This window comes from Leptopilina heterotoma, unplaced genomic scaffold (assembly GCF_015476425.1).
Source record: "Leptopilina heterotoma isolate Lh14 unplaced genomic scaffold, ASM1547642v1 Lhet_87, whole genome shotgun sequence".
NCBI lineage: Eukaryota > Metazoa > Arthropoda > Insecta > Hymenoptera > Figitidae > Leptopilina > Leptopilina heterotoma.
In genome coordinates this window covers 1,164,788-1,184,738 of record NW_025111190.1, presented here as the reverse complement: position 1 = coordinate 1,184,738, position 19,951 = coordinate 1,164,788, and the positions used below count along the sequence as shown (strand labels likewise).

General features: G+C 23.0%; 1 protein-coding gene across 8 annotated transcripts in view; it reads right to left on the bottom strand.

Annotated features, from left to right (window-relative positions):
* The window catches only part of LOC122511553 (peripheral plasma membrane protein CASK), a 434,675-nt gene that overhangs the window by 169,432 nt on the left and 245,292 nt on the right, over nucleotides 1–19,951 (bottom strand). The gene's annotated exons all lie outside the window — the stretch shown is intronic.

The following is a 19,951-nucleotide window of genomic DNA, read 5'->3' as shown; positions in this document are numbered from 1 at the left end:
AATAAAAGATAAAAAACAAATTGAATCGTCAAGGCAAGTATGCAGAAAATTTGTGGGACTCATGGTTGAAAGGAAGACAAAGTAAAAAATCGAATCCCGAAACGTATTTCTTTATGGTTACAACAATTCGGTAATGTTACTTACTGTCAAGGTCGGCCACTATGTGTTTAAAATGCGCAAAGTTGAGGACGAGCTACTTCATTTGCAAAAACTGCAATTCTGTATAACTCATAATATAATTGATCATCTTATTAATATTTTTATTTAATTTTATTAATATTTTAGTGCAAAACTTTTTTTTATTTATATTTATTTTTTTATATTGTTTATTGTTATTATTTTGTTATTTCATTAAGTTACAAACTGTAAACAATAAAGAATCAATTTTCCGTAACTCCAAACATGTTATTTTAGTTTTTAACGATTAATGCCCTTTGAATTTTAAACATGGCCGACCTTGACTGTAATGGCCAACCTGGACTACAAATTTTTTTTTTTTTAAATCTTTATAACTTTTTCATTTTTAAACCTGTCAATTTACTTTGTACAGAAAAAATGTTCCTATTAAACAGGACTTTCCAACCATATACTTTAATTGTCCAAATTCATTTTTAAAAAAAAGTTATAAACAAAAGTCAAAAAGGTGGCCGACCTAGACTATGTTCCCCTATAATAATATATATTTTATATGTTCAATATTTATGTATAAAAACACGAGAATGTATTTTATGAAAAAATTTGAAAACAACAAATTTTGAAATAAATCCAATAACATTTTTTTCGCAAAGAGTCAATATTAGAGCTGCTATTTTAAACTTTAAACATTTATTACCAGAGTCGTATTAAATGTCCCCTTCCTATGGCCTCTATATCTCTATCGCAAGTGTCATAAAATTTTATTCAATATTTGTGCCACTTTTTTCGCAAAATAACTCTTAAAATATTTTCAGAAATATTTAGTTATTAGTTGACTTTTTCATAAATCGAAAAAATGTTCTATTAAAAAATTCCAAAGACCGTCACAAAAATATTTAATATCAGAATATTATTATAATCATAATAATAATGTTAATTAATATTATTATTATTATTATTATTATTTTTATATTTTATTTTTTTATATTTTATTATTTCATTTTAAAAAGTCACTTTTTTAAATAAAATTAGCAATTTTAAATGTAAGACGTAAGAATTTTTAATTCAAATTTATTTTAATAAAAATAAAATATGAACTAGAATATAGTTTTAATATTATTATAACTATATTAATAATTATATATTCTAACACAAGAAAGTCAGAGAAAAGTCAGGGATTTTTATTAAAAGTACGGAAAAAAATTAAATTTTTAGAAATCATAAGAAAATTCTGAATTTTTGTGTCTTTTTTGTTTGTCTCATAAACTATGAAATTATCACAAATTCTAAAAAAACCTTAAATTTTTTCTATTTCTTACAATAATTTCTTTTTTAATATCTTAAATCTTGAACAACTTTCATAAAATAATGACTTATAAATTATTAAATGAATAATTTTACATAAATGTTTTAAAAGTAAATTCAATTTTAAAAGAGTTGCGTTTCAATTTTCATAAATAAATGAACTTCAAACGATTTCAATTTAAAAGTTTATAAAATTTCAATTTTGAAAGAATTTTGATTAGAAATTTTAAAGAACTTTAATTTTTGAAAAATTTTAATAATTTAAAATCTTTTGAAATTAGTTAAATTTGTCAATATATATTTAATTAATTATTAAAAATAATGGATTTAGAGAAGAATTTTAGATAAAAACACTGAAAAACATTAATTTTTTGAAGAAGTTATGAATGATTGCAGAAATTCAATTACTTTCAAAAGTAATAAAATTCTTATCCAAAAATTCAATTATGTTCAAAATTGAAAAAAAAATTCGTCTAAATCCCAATTATCTTTATTATAAATATATTAAATAATAAAAATCTCCTTCAAAATTCAATTCTTTTCAAAAATTTTAATAAAATACAGTAACAATATTCTTATAATATAAAATAATTATTTTATCTCTCGAACATCTTTAATTTATTATAAAAAATGAAGAAATCTATCACTCCGAGTTTTCGACTCGGAGCTATCGATATCTTCATGTTTTATAATAATACTTTCAAAATTATTTAATTTCAAAAAGGTTTGAATTTTTTAATTTTTGAAAATCTTAATTCCTATGGAAAAATAATATTAATTAAATATTTATTTAAAAAAAGAAGTTATTGATGTTTTTGAATAATTTTGCAATTAAAGAAATTCGTAAATAAATGTAACAGAACATTTTTCATTTTCAATTAAAATTTGTAATTGATAAATAGAATTGAGAAATGTTTTTTTCCTTCATTTTTAAAAAACTTTGAATTTTATTAAAACAATTGTAATTAAGAAATAGAAATGATATAAATTATTTTCTTATGAAAATTAAACATTTTCTACAAAAACATTAAGAAACGGGAATATGTAGGTACCTAATGTTTTTTTTTCCCAAAATAAAATGGATATTTATTTCGTATTTCGTAATCATAATTTTTTTTATAAAAATTAACAATTTTCTATTTTTTATAAATAAAAAGGAGAAAAATTTGCATAATTTAGATCAGTCAAACGAAATTTGTTATAGAAAAAAGCATATAATAAACAAAATGGGTATATTTTTCATTTGTTTATCATAATTTTTTTTCAATTTTCTAATTTCTAATATTACTTTAATGAAAGAATACGAAGATTAATACAGTTAATTATTATTATTTTATTTGTTTATTTTTTTTACGAAAAGAAGTTTTCTCGTGAAACGTAAAAAAATGAAATTAAAAACAAAAATTTACGCTGGAAAATATTTTTCATATTATAAAACTGATTACATTATAATATGCCAAGGAATATAAATTTGGCCGATTTTTAACAATACAAATTATAATTTTATTAAGAATTAAAATTGTGAAATTTAATATTTTATACGTCGAGATTGATTGCCTTTAAAAAAAGGAAGAAAAAGTAGAAAAATGCTGAAATAAGAGGAACGAGAAGAAAATGGGTCAGACACCATGGTCACCATGGAGATTGGACGTTAACCAACTATTTGGCCTCGTAATAGAACTGTCACTTTTCCGAGTGCAAGCGTTCAGCCTAATGAACTACCTCATGAAAAAAGTAGCACAGTTGATTCATGAATTCAACGTTTAACAAGCTTTTTTTTAAAAAAAAACTCTTTAAAGACTTCATGTGTTAAAAAACTTTCATTTTCACCTAGTTTACTGATTTTTTAACTAACTTTGTATAAGTACTTAATTCTCATTAAAAAAAAAATTATTCTGAATACTTTTTCTTTCAGTCTCGCTCTATTATATTGTCATTAATTACAGCGCTGACAGAATGGAGTCTATTCACAGTGTAAAATGAATCAATCTCTAAACTGGAAACAGATTTTCTTTCTCTTCGTATTTTTTAGATTTTTATTATTGAGAATAAAAAAATTTTAACTTTTATAGGGTAAGTGCGGGTATAGTCGGACAGTACTAGTAGTCGGACACTTTCATGTTTTTTGTCAAATAAATAATAATGCATTGTGATATTTACTTAAAAAAATATACTGGACAAATGTGTAAAGTTTATATTTTATGAAATTAGTGTTATTTTACAAAATAATTAAACAATAAATATTTTATTTAATATTTTAAAAATCGTGGTGTCCGACTATAGATACAACCATTTTCGAGTAGCGCAATGAGTAGCACAAAGTTTTGCTGATAATTAATCATAAATTTTAAAACTTATACGATTTAAATATTATATTAATAACTTCTAGTATGGTTTAATTCCATTTTCCAGCCGATAGCAATTAAAAAATTATCTGTTTTACTTTATAAATCCAAAATATCTGACAGATGTCCGACTATAGAAACAAGGAAAAAAAGTGTCCGACTACTAAAGCATTCGTAATTTTTCATTAAAATGTTTATATTTTATTAAATACTCAAGTATTTGTAACAAATTTACATGATTTTTAATCCTGAAGAACTCATTTAATTGATAATGTGCTTATAAACACAGTAGATATTTGCTATTTCAAGAAAAAAAGCATAATATAAGATCGTATCCTTAAGTGTCCGACTACTAGTGCATTTACCCTATACAAATGTTATTAGGTGCCAAAAACAAAATTGTATTTTTTGAATCGTGTTTGTGTGCTGAGAAAAAAATTGTGTCCTGTTAATAAAATAATTTTTCCAGTCAATTTTTTTTTAAATAACAATTTTTTTGTTTCACTTTGTTGTTTCGAAAATTTATTTAAAAAAATTGGGGAAACATATTTTGTTTTTTCTGTCAAATGAAAAATTAGAATATTTTTGTTCGTTAAATCGAAGTGTTTGATTTATTTAATCACTTAATTTTATTTTTATTTTATTTATTTTTAATTAATTTATTTTAATTTTAAATTTTAATTGATTGAAAAAATTTTGATTTTTGAACATTTTCGTAAACATTAGAAAAAAATGGAAATATAATCTGATGCGGAATAAATTTTCATGTCATCCATTAAATTTTTGGTTATATTTTTCTTTCTAACTGCTCGACGATTTTTAAGAAAAGAATAAAGTGAGGAAAAAATTTTTCTCGCTTCTTTTATTTGCTCTGCTCGAGAGAAAGGATCTATGCTTCGTTAACTCGTCGCATCCAGTGTGATGGATGCTTCTGTCACATGCAACTTGGACCTATACTAACGATCTTTTGGTTCGCCTTGCTTTCATTGAGATCCTTTGCTTTTCGATAGAGCTTTTTTTTCTTTTTAAGAAAACCGCCCATTTTCACGTATATATCTATAGATATGTCTCCACAATCATTCACTGTCGACACGGATCCTCTATAATAATCTAATAATAAAAAGTCCGTTTTCCGTTGGCTTATGTCGCTCAAAATAAAAACAAATCTAAATTTCACTTTCATATTTATTGCATTTAATTCGATAAATCCTTTACAAGAAAACAAAACTAAATTTTCTATTTACAAATAAACACCTAAATTTTGACGTAAGTTTTAAAGAATATATATTTACTAATTTTGAAGTAAATTGGATTACCTTCGAATTCATTTTTATAAAAAAAGTGTTTTTTTACTTTTTTTTCTTACTTGCATTTTTTTAATGTTAGAAAATATTTTTTATTTTTTAAATTTAGGAAATTGTTTTTATCTAAAATAAAACATTATTTCTCGTACAAAATTTCTATGGAGTCACTATTTTAAAAGCTGTATATCTGGAGAAATAATTATTGCATTAATTACACAGCGGAGATTATGATTCTCTATACTTTATAATAAAGTTTAAATTTCATTTGTTCATTAAACAATGCTCTGTTCATTGTACATTTTTATAATTATATAATTTAATTTTACGTTACATAAATTATTAAAAAAAAATTTTTTTTTTACATTCGACATTCTACCGGCAACATTTTATCTAACTTTTATTTTTTTTACCTAAGTTTTTTATTTTTTAAATTATTAATTATTATTACCTATTATTTAAAATTAAGGAAATATATGAATACGTATAGAAAATTGTAAAATTTATTCCTTGGAGAAATATTTAAAAAAATGAGTTTTGGAAATGTTTGTCATTTATTTTGACTTTTGACAAAAATTGTAACTTTCTATATTCGAAATGATTTATGAGGTGTCACATTATAGGAGGAGTTTGATGTTGAATCATTAAATACATGCAATCATTATTAATTCATTGAACAATCGTTTATCAGCATGTCATTGTAAATCAAGTGTTACGTGTCTATTCAAAGAATTTACGATTTGATTTTGATCCTAACAATTTACATTTTCAGTGTGTGATAGAAAAATTAATAGCTATAAATACACTTTCATAATTTTTTTTTTTTGCAAATTTTTTTATATTCTGATTATTTTTGTATACACTACGATTAAAATATTTCGTAAGTTGAAAAAAATTAAGCAATATTTTTCTTGAGAAATTTTTTTTAATTCAGTTTTTATTAAGTATTTTTTTTCTTCTACCGATTTTGTTTGGTCTACCAATTTTATTTTTTAACACAAAATAATTTTCCCGAACAAAGAAAAAATTTAACGCAAAATCAATTATTTTGAGAAACTTCTTCAAGTATTTAATTATTAAAAATAATTAAATTGAAATAGTAAAACATTTTTCCTGGTTGTTGAATAATTTAAAAAAAATGTAAATAAATATAAAAAATGAATAAATAAAAAAAAATATCTAATGGTATCTAATGGTAAGTTTAAAAAAGTATTATTTTGAACATTTTTTGTCTTATTTAAAAAAAATTCTTTTTTTTTTAATTTTTATTGCAATTATACACTGTTAACATTTTTTAACGAGAAAAAATTTTAGTGAATACTTTTTCACAAATAAACGATATTTTGCAAGATATAAAAATGGAGTGTTCGCCGCAGACAATTATATATAACGAATGGTACTGTAAATAAACTGGAATAAAAATAAAAAAAAGTACTAAACTTGAACATTCTTTCAATGGAGTAAAAAAAAACAGAAAACCGACCCTTTTATATCGCTAACAAACACTATTTTGAGACATTTTTCGTTCTCACAAAATCTTGCATATGACTATTGAATCATGTAACATATTTTCTGCGGGAATTGAAAACTTTAAAAAATGTATACCTCAATGTATGAAATTCTGTTTTCATATATATGACGAAACAAAAATTCAGGTGGGAAACTTCATTTGAATATATGTTAAAACCACGGAATTTGAAATTCGAAAGAATAGAAAAAAAGTATTTCACGATATACGTATAAACAATGCGAGAAAAAATTGTTATGCTTTGTTTTTGGATCCTTAATTACTATTTTCCAATAACGAGAATGTATTAATCAAATTTGCAGCCAAAAAAAAGGTATAATTAAAGGATTACATTACGCGTGTGGAAAATATTAATTTCATCTCAATTTCATTATGAACCACCTGTAATTTACTACTATATGTACACCAATTGTTTGCTTTTATTTTTTTTAAATATTAGTGTAATAATAAAAATATTTCTATATTATTCACAGTTTTTCTAAGGATATCAAATATGTGAAATTAAAACTTAATAAAATGAAACGTAAAAAAGTCCCTTAGGGAAATTTTTCTAACGAAAAATCAAATGTCTGATTAATATTAATTGATAAAAAAATTTTAAATCGACTTTTTTTGTAATGAAATTTATCAAAGTTGAAAGAAAATTTGATACGTATTTTTCAAACATCATTCACTGTTGAATTTTAAAGAGAGAAATTGTTATTTTTTTAGCATTTTAACAGAATATAGCATACATTTTGAAAATATTGAACTTTTACCGTTTTACCAATTCTGAATTAAATGAAATTTAAATTTAAACTTTCAAAATATCAAAACTAAAAATTTATGATATTCTTTTATAGCCATATTTTATAAATTGTACCTATTCTTAAAACAAAAATTGAAATTCGAAAATAATAATAATAATAATAATAATAATAATAATAATAATAATAATAATAATAATAATAATAATAATAATAATAATAATAAAGTATTATAAATAAATAAATAGATAATAGTAATAAAAATTTACTAATAATTAAACAATAAATAAAGCAATAATTAATTATTAAAATCGATAAAAAATTTACGTCAGTAGTACAAGTAAGTTTTAGTCAGACATAAATAATAAAATATTTTCAGTCCGTGAAAAATATTCGAAATTACTTAACTAGTAGTTTCAGTAGTAAATACATGGTTCAGTCAGACATAATAATATTAAAATTTCATAAAATTCATGTTTCAGTAGTATAAGTCAGTTTTAGTCGGACAACAAGTAACTTCGAACTAGGCTAACAAACTAACAATTAACTGATTTTTCTTATAGAAAGTTTAGTAGTAAAAAATTATTTCAGTCAGTCATGTAACTACTGAAAATTAAAAAAAAATGTATGTCAGTAGTAAAAGTCACAGTAAGTCAGACAAAGAGATACATATAGTACAGACATATAGTCAGACATATAAGTACTGTAAATTATTGAAACTATTATTTTAGTAGTAAAAATTATATTTCGTCAGTCATAGATAATAAAATATTTTCCGACAAAAACATTCGAAATTTCTTAACTTCTAGTTTCAGTAGTGAATACAGGTTTCAGTCAGACATAATAATTTAAATTTCACAAAATTCATATTCTAGTAGTATAAGTAACTTTTAGTCGGGCAACATTTAACTTATAACAAGGCTAAAAAATTAATAATTAACTGACTTTTCTTATTAAAAGTTGAGTAGTAAAAAATAATATTAGTCAGCCGTACAACTACCGGAAATTTATAAAAAATTTTATGTCAGTAGAAAAAATAACAGTCAGACAAAGAAATAAAAAAATTTTTAAATTCTTATTTTTTCTGTTCTAGTTTGTTATAGTTTCGGCACCTTATTATAAAAATTCTGTTTTTAATAGTAAATTTTGATAATAGTAGACATTCCACTCAGTCAAACATATAGAATTGCTCCGAATATTATTGAAAATATTATTTAAGTAGTAAAAATTTTATTTCGTCAGACGTAAATAGGCAAAATGCTTTATTTTCAGATTTCAGTAGTACGAGTTAGCTTTGGTCAGGCATAACATTGCCGAAACAAAAAAATTCGCGTCACGTAGTAAAAATTATTTTAATTCACACAGTAATATTACACATTTTCGCTAATTATAGTTTATTTTTTACTTTCTTTTCCTTCGTAAGAGTAATGAATTTTAATTTATGCCAAATTTCAGAAATACGTTTTTCGTAATAATAAAAAACTAAATTCTACTTCGTACAAGATTTTTTACTCTACTAATGAAATAAAAATTTGTTGAATATTTTATTAGAATAAACAATAAAATGGTAAAAACTTCAAAAATACTAAATGTTATCTTAAATTTTTCTTTGATTTAGTAATTTATTAAACTTTATTTTTAACTTTATTTTTAAGTTCAACTTTAATTTTTCTTTGATTTAGTAATTTATTAAACTTTGAGTCCAATCAATTTACGATGTTCAGCAAGAGTGTTCCTCTTTTATATAATTTTCTACCAATATAACTCAATTGCCTAAATTCATTTGTTAAAAAAAAGTTATAAAGAAAGTTTAAAAGGTGGTTCAACCTTGACCATGTTTTCCTATGGTAAACAATCTTTAGTTAAAATAACTAAATAATTTTTCATAGAGTGTGCAGTATAAAATTTTAGAATGAAAATATTATATTAAAATTATCGAATGCAGAGTTATATTAGATTTTTCTTTGCTTGCAAATAGAATTATGTAACTGTAAGTAGTAAACATATGATGAGAGATGAAATTCTTTCCACGAGAGAATTATTGACGACGAATATATTTCGATATCATACAAAGCATTAACTTTGAAATGTGAAGATGTAGAGAAAAAATAGAAGACATTTCTTGTCTTCTTCTCCTTTTATCAAAAAGATCAAAGAGAATGTTATAACCACCTCTGGGCTTTTGAAACACGCTGCAATGCTACGATATATGTATATATATACGTTCGTCGTAGGGAATATATATATGGAAATATATCTATATATGTATATTATATATAGATATAGAAAAGTAAAAAAGAGATCTCGATGAGTAAAAAAAAATTGAGAGAGAGAGACCAGAATACGACCAATTTTTCGTAAGTCCTTCGCGCGTGCACGTTCGAACCAGGAATTCCGCAATGCGGACTGTCGGGATGAATTCGCACATTGGGCACACATAACGGGTGACTCATTGCTTCCCTACGAGCAATTAATTTTCCACATCGTAGAGAAAATAGATTTAAATCAAATATACTTTTCTCGATTATTTCTCTCGCGCCTTTTTTTTCACGTTTTTTTTTTGTACTCATCGCCACTCCATTATCGGATTTACGTCTCTGACAATATATTCCATTTACATTTTAGTTTTGAATTTTCAAAATTATTTATTTATTACAATACACTCAGAAAATATGTATAGAATTTTTTTCGAAAAATAAAGTAAATTTATTTTTACTAATTATTAATGTATTTTTTTTAATCTCAAAATGCTACAATGTTCCTTTTAATGGAAATTAAATTTTAATATCAGAATCTCCTCCACTGGGATGCTATCCATAATCTTATAATATATGAAATAGGCATTACAAGTCAATCAATATTCTTTAGATTATAATTGTTATTACAATTACTATTATTATTTCTTTTATTATTATTATTATTATTATTATTATTATTATTATTATTATTATTATAATTATTATTATTTTTATTATTATTATAATTATTATTATTTTTATTATTATTATTATTATTATTATTATTATTATTATTATTATTATTAATATTATTAATAGCAGTATTATTATATGATTATTCAATAAATATTTGGAGAATAATTTGATAATTATACATGGTCGATTCTCCTGAAAGGAACTTCATGTGTCTCCAAGTCAAGTTTCATCGTTTACACTATAATTAGGGTTTCCTACACGAAGTGTACCGTACGAAACTCTATTAGTCTCGCTTTTTGTCAAAATTACATTTCTTACTCTAGAAAAAAGATTATAGAAAAAATATGCAAAACGTGATTATACTTTATTATCATGGTGTTTTTTTAAGATTTCCATAAAAAATGCTGTATTATCCCTTTTTTCCAAACTCAAGCTTTTAAACGAATTTTTCTGAAACTTTGTAAGAGGATGTGGGTACATTTTAGCGGGTAAATTACACGAGAAAAATACGAAAAAAAATAGTCTGATTCTAGAAAAATTAATAATTTCGAAAAAAGTGATGATCAGATTTAAAAATTTCAACTTCTGACCTTGGCAATTAAAAAATGAGTTCTCTGATAAATTTTTCTAAAACTCAAAAACTAAACAAAAAGCATTTTAAAAATTTGTAGATTGACATGAAAAACCGTCAAATTTCAATGTATTTAAAAATTAAACGTTCTGATTTCTGTGAAAATTGTAAATTAAATATTAATTTAAAAATAAACATATATTTTTGTATAGGTATATTAGTTTCCTGAATTGCTTCTATTTGACCTAAACTTATACGAATTTGGAGAGAATTTGAATAAATATGTAAAAGAGACTTCAAAAATAAATAATAAAAGAAAGAAGAAAAACAATAAGCAAAAAATAACAAATGTAAGAAATAAAGTCAAGAAAATACTAGGGCAAAAATATTTTGAAATGAGATTTTTCAAGTCCATCATTATTGGACAGTAAAACAATTCTCCATCGTCGTATATATCTATAGAATTATTTCTTTCTTTTATATGCGGCATGATGAAACGACAATTGAAGAAGAACTATCTTCAAATACTATTTATAGTTACTTGAAATACAAATATATATATATATATATATATATATATATATACGATGGTGGGAGATTGATTTAAGGAAACGTTGTTTTAGATTCTTTTTCATTCAATCCAATTTGTTAAAATGTTCCCATTCACTGCTGTAGGACAGAGAAGATGAATTTCCGACATTCATAGCACATTTTCGATGAAAGTTTATTTGAAATTTGTGGTAGGACAAAAGACATAAATAACACTCGACAAGTAAATTAAAAATACTTTTCGACACATTGCCCGCTAACCATCTCGACAATAAACTTTTTGCCGTGTTTTGTGAAATTAAATTTTCAAAAATTTATATTTACTGTTGTGCAATAATTTTTTTTGCAATTTCGGATTTATGCCTGATTAAAATTTGAATATTACTATTTTTTAGATTTTTAGAAATTGGAATTGTTATGTATGACAGAAACTTGCATTTACTACATAACTGAATCAAGATTTTTAGAAATATAGAATGATTGCCTGATGTATGTAAATATAATTTTTACTACTGAAACGACATCAAATGTAATTACGATCTATTTTTCTTAACTGAAAATAATTTTTTCTACCAGAAAAGATCTTTTAAAATATTTTAAATGTCTGACTGCACCCAGTACTGTGCCAATAATTATATCAACGCAAATCTTTAATAACAGGAGTGAGAAAACAGTGCAGAAAAAAAATGCCTGAAAAGGATGTAGAGACTGCTGATGAGAATTAGAAGAGAAAAGTAAATGGCGTAAGCTGCCTGGTTAACCTGGTTTTATTGGGGTCAAGGAAGAGCGATGAGAAGACTTTGAACAAGGAGTAATTGTTATGAATGGTTGTGACCATCTGAAAAGATCTGCCAATAGATTAAAGCAACGATCCACGATACTCTCGAGAGCCATGGACATCAAACTCTCAGCATCTCGCTGTTTGTAGTTTCCCACTTTGTCACAGGACTTAAGCCAGGGGTTTCAAACATTTCAGCTCAAAATGGGAGCACACAGTATAGTTGTCTACTTCCTCTCCATCATTTCATCCTTGGAACATTATACATCTTCACTTTCCCATTTCATCTCATTTATTTTCTTTAGTTTCATGTATTTTCTTTTACTACTTATCGGGATATTCCATAAATTTCACGTTTCACTTTATTTCACTCTGCGTGTTGATAATAAAATATCAAAAAATAAAAGAGAAAAAAATATTTTATTTCAGTTATGCATTGAGATTTACTACTGATATAATAATCAACTACTACTCTAATACTGACAATTTAAAAAATTTGTTTGTCTGACAAAAATAATTTTCACTGAAACTGGAAAAAAAATTCAAATAATTAATTATCTCTGAGTTTTATAAGTTTTAATGAGTAAAATTTATTACAGTAAATCCAACTGTCAAAATACATTACTACTAAGATCCGAATTTTTCAATAATAGAGTAAAAAATCTTATGTAGAAAAAAATTAAATTTTTTATTAATACTAAAAACGTATTTCAGGGCTCGAACTAGTGAAAGTATTTAAAAATACGGACTTTACGGACCAAAAATGAAAAATTATGGATCAATTACTGACAAAAATATAACCAGTCCGAGTGAAATAAAAGGACTTACTTAAAACTATAAATTAAATTTTTCATAACTATAAATTATAAAACATGAAGATATCGGTAACTCCGAGTCTTCGACTCGGAGTTATCGATTTCTTCATATTATATAATAATAATTAAAGATTACCCAGTGATAAAATTATTATTTTCAAGAATTTTTAATTAAAATTCTTCTTAAAATCGATTATTTTTAATAATTTTCGAAAAAGTTCTTTGACAATTTTCAAATCCATTTGTTTACAATATTCAATTTTACGAAAATTCAATTATTCGTAAATTCTTCAATTAAATATATATTAGAAAATAAAAACTTCAAATAATGTAAAAAAAATCTGTAATTAAACTTTCTCATAAAAATTAATTCCACAAAATTGTTAGTTAAAAATATGAAAAATTCAAATTTTCAAACATTTTAATCTGAAACCTTTTCAAAATTCAATTAGTTCCAAAAATTTATGCTCTAATGCTTTTAATATTCAATTATAATCTAAAATTTTAACTGAAATCCATTTTTAAATCAATTTTTATTAGAAAATTCTACTAGAATTCAATTATTTAAATAAAAAAAAACAATTTATAGAATAATTGCATGTTTCTTAAAATTGAATTCTCATAAAGAATTTTATCAATAAATTTTTAAATAATTTAATTCTTTTGACGAATTTTAATAAAATTTTTAAGAATAATTACATTTTTTCGAGGAATTCAATTCAAATTGTATTTAAAAAAATTAAAATTCTGCAATGAGTTTTATTATCTATCAAAATAATTGAATTCCTAATAAGAATTTTATTATTTATGAAAATAGTTGAATGATTGCGAAAAGTATTACAAAATAATTTCTAAATAATGAAATTCCTGTAGAATTTTTATTATATTTTGAAAATAATTAAAGGTTTGTGTAGAATTTTATTATTTTTTTTTTTAATTATTTGAATTCTTTTGGAAAATTTTTGAAAATAATTGAAATTTTTCTAAGAATTTTATTAAAATTTTTAAAAATAATTGAATTTCGGAGAAGAATTTAATTATTTCGAAAAATAATTAAAATTTTGACAAGAATTTTAAAAAATTTTTGAACATAATTGAATTTTTGCCAAGAATTTTATTACTTTTGAAAATAATTGAATTCCTACAATCATTTTTAATTTCTCTAAAATGATCCAAATTATATCGTACAATTTACGGACTTTACGGACCATTTTTTCAAAAAAACGGACTTTTACAGACTTTAAGCAAAGTTACGCACTCACTGTAAATCAAAGTAAGTAAAATTCATGTAAAATTCATTCATTGTAGTGCTTTTACGGGATTTACGAACATGAGAGTGACTAATACTACTAAAATATATTAATTTCATGAAATTTGAATTATTATGTCTGACTGAAACATGTATTTACTACTGAAACAAGAAGTTATGAAATTTTGAATGTTTTAGTCAGACTGAAAATATTTTATTATTTATGTCTGACTAAAACGCACTTGTTCTACTGATGTGAATTTTTTATTAATTCATTATAGTTTTATTTGTTTAATTATTAATAATTTTTTTTATTATTATTTTCTTAATATTACTTTTATTATTATAATTAATGTTTTATTATTTAATAATTATTTCAGTTTAATAAATTATTTATATAATCGCAGATTAATTAAAATGGAATTATTTCTTTCATTATAGAGTATAAAAAATATTTTTTTTTATTATTAGGTGCATATACCGCTTTTAAATTTTTTTAAAAATTGAAACTTATAAAATATTGCAAGAGAGGAATATCATAAATTTTTAGTGGAATTTTATATTTCGAAAGTTTAAATTTAAAAACATTTAATTCAGAATTGTTAAAACGTTAAAAGTTCAATATTTTCAAATATGTGTTTTTTGGTTAAAATTTAAAAAATAACAATTTTTCTCTTTAAAATTCAACATTGGATGATGTTTAAAAAAAAGGAAATTATCCTCGAAGTGAAACAAGAATTTAAAAAAATATGTCTTTGAATTGATGTCTCACTGAAACTTGCATTTACTACTAAAATGAGAAGTTTGTCAAATTTTTTTTGAAAGACTAAAAAATTTTATATTTATTTTATATCCAATGTCTATGTCTGACTAAATACAACTTTTACTACTAAAGCGAAATTTTTCCAAAACTCTCAGAGTTTTGTTTTGAGAAATTGAGAATAGTTTCGTCTGATTGAAACTGACATTTACTACTGAAATTAAAAATTTGAAACTTTTAATTAATTAATAATTAATAATTCCTAACATAAAAAATACATAAGAATAATAAAAAAATATATGTTTAAATAAAAAAATGCTACATCGAAACTCAAACGATGACGATTTTTCAAACATTCGACAAAATTCTCACAACGGAGATAAAATTTTTACAAAAATTTTTATAAAACACAAAACTGTATTATTAAAATTTATTATAATTTTATAGTTATTAATTAAAGAATACAATCATTTTTGTACACTTTTGCTTACTTGTATATTTACATATATATTTACACGCAAAAGTGGATCTGATAAAATGCCAATTTGATTGCAGATTTAATTTTCCGTTTTCCCAGTTGAACGTCGACAAAATAAATGATAAAATTTTCAGATAAAACTTTCTGTCTCAAAAGGATAACAAATTGGATGGAGATAGGACCTTGAGGCGATGTAAGAAGAGAATATGTAGTCGGTTTTCTCTTCAATTGTTATACTCCAAAAAAGTAGGTTAAAATTCTCATAACGTTGCCAGATTTAAAACCATGTTTTTGAAAAAAACACACACACATTCATGTATAAAGGACAACATTTTTTAAATAAAATATGAAAATTTGTTTTAATATTTAAAAATATAAAAGAATTATTTATCAGGTCAAGATCAAGATTCGTATAATATAGACATAGAAATAGCTGCTAAAGAAAAGTATACTCAAGGTTATGAAGTTTTCCCTTTTATTTCCTTCCGCACTAAATTTCTTTTCGTATAAATTAGAGTAAATTAAAGTGGAACCTTTATAAATTTTATAGTTTTAATTAAATTTTTAATTCAATAAATTTAGAAATGAAAATATGCTTAAAAATCGTAAAATAAATTGTTTGTTACATTTTTAATCAATGTATTTGTTCATATTTTATTGTCTATAGAATTTAATTATTCAGTTTTTTTTCATTATTTTTATTTATTTTTTTTTTTCTTATCTTTTACTTCTTTTTTTTGTAGATTTTTTATTTTTTGTACAATTTCGCTGTTTTTATTTTTTCTTCTTTTATTTTTTTTTTCTACTTTTGAAAAACCTTTATTAAAGGGTAAAATTTACGTCTCATATTGTAAACTTTGAGAAGTTTAAACTTCAATGTCTCCGTCTTAGAAGCATTTAAACTTTAGTGTTTCAATTTAAATTCAATAAAACGTCAAGGGTCTAAGAGAGCGCATGGAGTATACGAAGATTGACTTTTATAACATGAAAGCATAGAAAGAGAGAGAGAAAGCAGCTTTTATTTCACAAAAAGCAAATATAAATTTTGAGTGGCTTTCATTTAAAGGATTTTGAATTTTTATATTTTTAAATGTTCAAAACGAATTTTATTCACAATAAAAATCATGCGAAATCAGAAAGGAAAATAATTTCAGTATTTTTTGTAAGTGAAAAATAATCTTTAAAATAAAAAATATTTTTCAAGTTACACACGCCATTTGATTTGTTGCATTTAACCTAAATTTTAATTTTTTATCTTCTGACCTAATTATATGTACCTAATTACAACTTTCTTTTAAACCTTCATTTTATTAAAATCATTTTAAACGCTGAAAAAGAATTTATTAAATGAAAAAAAAATCAAAAATAAACTGTAATAAAATTTTATAAATAGAATTACAATAGTCAAAACTTTTATTGTTATAAAAAAAATAAATTTAAAAAGAATTTAAATAATTATAAAATTATAATTAAGTAGAATTATAAAAATTGTTATAATAGTTATAAAAAAAAAATCAAATTCCATTAAAAAGTAAATTTAAAAAATTTTCCCGTCTTTACAATTTTCTCCCACATTCAATATCTAAGTGACTATATAATGGCCATTAGGAGAAGTTTCCTGGAATTGATTTCTTACATTTCTTTTCTTTTTCGCCGTCCCTTTTTTTTACGCTGCAATCAATAAATAATTGAGATTTAAGAACTAAAAGAAAGTTGAATGTGACAAAGAGTGAAATACGAGCTCAGGTGGCCAAGTTTAATTCAATTTCGAGCAACGAGTGGTGCTGTGTGGTGAACTTGTCGAAGAATAGAAAAGTTTTGAAAACGCGTTCGCTGATTTTAAGTTGGATTACACACACATAGAGAAAAGACAAGTATGTGATAACAAAGAATAAAAAAAAAAACAAGAAAAGGAAAAATAAAGAAAACCGAAAAAGTACAATTGGTGAAGTAGAGCGTTGAATTTTCCAAAGACTTTGGCACGTCTTTCGAACGAATCCACACGTAAAAACTATTTCGTTGTGTGTGCTTTTCGTGGAAATCTGTGTAGAACGAACTCGAAAAGAGAGTGGGGGGTGAAAAAGACGTTAAAACTAAAATCAAAGTTCCTTGAAAGCTCAACACGTATATATACATATACAACAAAGTAAAGACTTTAAAAACACATCTTCATATTTTTCAATTTTCCAACAATTCACTACTTGTATGTATATATATATATATAATCAGAAATAGCTCATAAAACATCATTTGCATTGTGAAGTCTCAGAACTTTTTTTTTCAGTCATATCTGATACATTTATTTTTTTTTATATCTTTTCATTCTTTCTTCTTTTTATTCTCCAATCTTTTTCTTCTTTTTTCAGAAAAAAAATTTTTGAAAAAGAAAATATTTTTGAAGAAGAAATTATAATTTCCTTTTGCTTTAATGTATTGCAAGTGAAGGCATTAATAATTTTTTAAAGTAGGATTAATTTTTAGTTTTAAAATATAATGAGACCTAAATATAAAGAATAAAAAGTAGAATAATCCTTTCATAAATAAAAATTTAGAAAGAAAAGCATTCAGTCTGTATGGCATATTAAACAAATAAAAACGTTTCTTTCTTTATCAAAATAATGTCACCAGGACTCGAACCAGTGAATGTATTTAAAAATACGGACTTTACGGACCAAAAATGAAAAATTAGAGACCATTTATGGACTAATTACTGACAAAAATATAACCAGTCCGAGTGAAATAAAAGAACTTTTATAATAATTAAAGATGACCGAGTGATAAAATTATTATCAATTCAATTATTATTTTCAAGAATTTTTAACTAAAATTTTTCTTTAAATCTATCATTTTCAATAATTTTCGAAAAAGTTCTTTAACAATTTTCAAAAACATTAAATTCAAAATTAAATTATTTCTAAAAGTTCACAATATATTGCTTTTACACTGTAAAAAATTTAGGGAGTTGACGGTCACTGGAGTTGGGAGTGAAATTTTTCGAGTTAAAAATCAACTCCAAAAGGAGTTGAATGTTTTTTAAAATTGAATTCTTATAAAGAATTGGATCAAAAATTTTTAAATAATTGAATTCTTTCGACGAATTTTAATAAAATTTTTAAGAATAATTCGAGAAATTTGCTTAAAATTGTATTAAAAATAATTGAAATTATGCGATGAGTTTTATTATTTGTGAAAATAATTGAATCTATAAGAAGAATTTTATTATTTTTGAACAAAATTGAATTTCTTGGAATATTATTATTCTTGAAAATAATTGAATTTCTGCAAAAATTTTATTATTTGTGAAAATAATTGAATGATTGCCAAGAAATTTATAAAAAAATTTGTAAATAATTGAATTCCTCTGGAATTTTTATTATTTTATGGAAATAATTAAAGGTTTGCGTAGAATTTTATTAAAATTTTTCTTAATTAATTGAATTCTTTTGGAAAATTTTATTAAAATAATAGATATTAAAAATCATTGAATTCAGGAATTTTTTTTAAAATAATTGAAATTTTGACAAGAATTTTATTAAAATTTTTGAAACTAATTGAATTTTGGAGAAGAATTTTATTATTTCTATAAATACACGGGAAAAAAAATCTTACACCTAGCATAGTTTAGTTTTAAATTTGGTCTAAAAACTAGTCGATAACTAATAAATACTAATTATTATTGTTTTATTTTAACTTTTTATCAAATTGGGCTACAGAGTTGCGATAAAACTATAAAAGCAGGCGCGCAATTTTTGAAATTACTACTGCGATAGCTTCAATTTCAACAATAGTAATTTGTTTAAACAATTAATAAAATTATTATTTCTAGATTGTTGTTAGTAACTAGTTACATTTGTTCTGAAAAGTTGCAAAATTGAGAAAAAATCGCAACTCTGTAGCTCAATTAGATAAAAAGTTGTAAATAAACAATAATAATTTATTTAAACAAATTAGCAATTACAGGGAATAATTTTTAAAAATCAATTTTTGTATTACTTATTCAAAATCTAGGAAAAATCTTTGACAAAAATTGTAAAAAATATTTTTAACGATTTTTTCGTAATTTTGAAATTTATGGCGTTTTTTTGGGGCACTATAAAAAATAGTTAATATTAAAAAAGTATTAAATAGACAATTTAGCACTATTTGAAGTCTTCTGAAGAGAAACAGAGTTTGATGAATAAAAAATATTAATTTTCAAGGATTTTATACCAATTCTACAAAAATGTTTTTTCCCATGTATTTTACATGGGAAACTTTGAGCGCTTTGAACGACCTTAAAATATTTTTTTGATTTTCAACAAAAATAGGGGTATTTTTTTCGATATAGAATAATCCTAGGTGATGAAAGCATTAAAATTTTGATTTTATTTTTATTTTACCACCCTATTGGACACTCTATGGTTAAATAAAAGATTATGATTATTAAAAGAAACACTTTATATAGAATAAATAATTTTA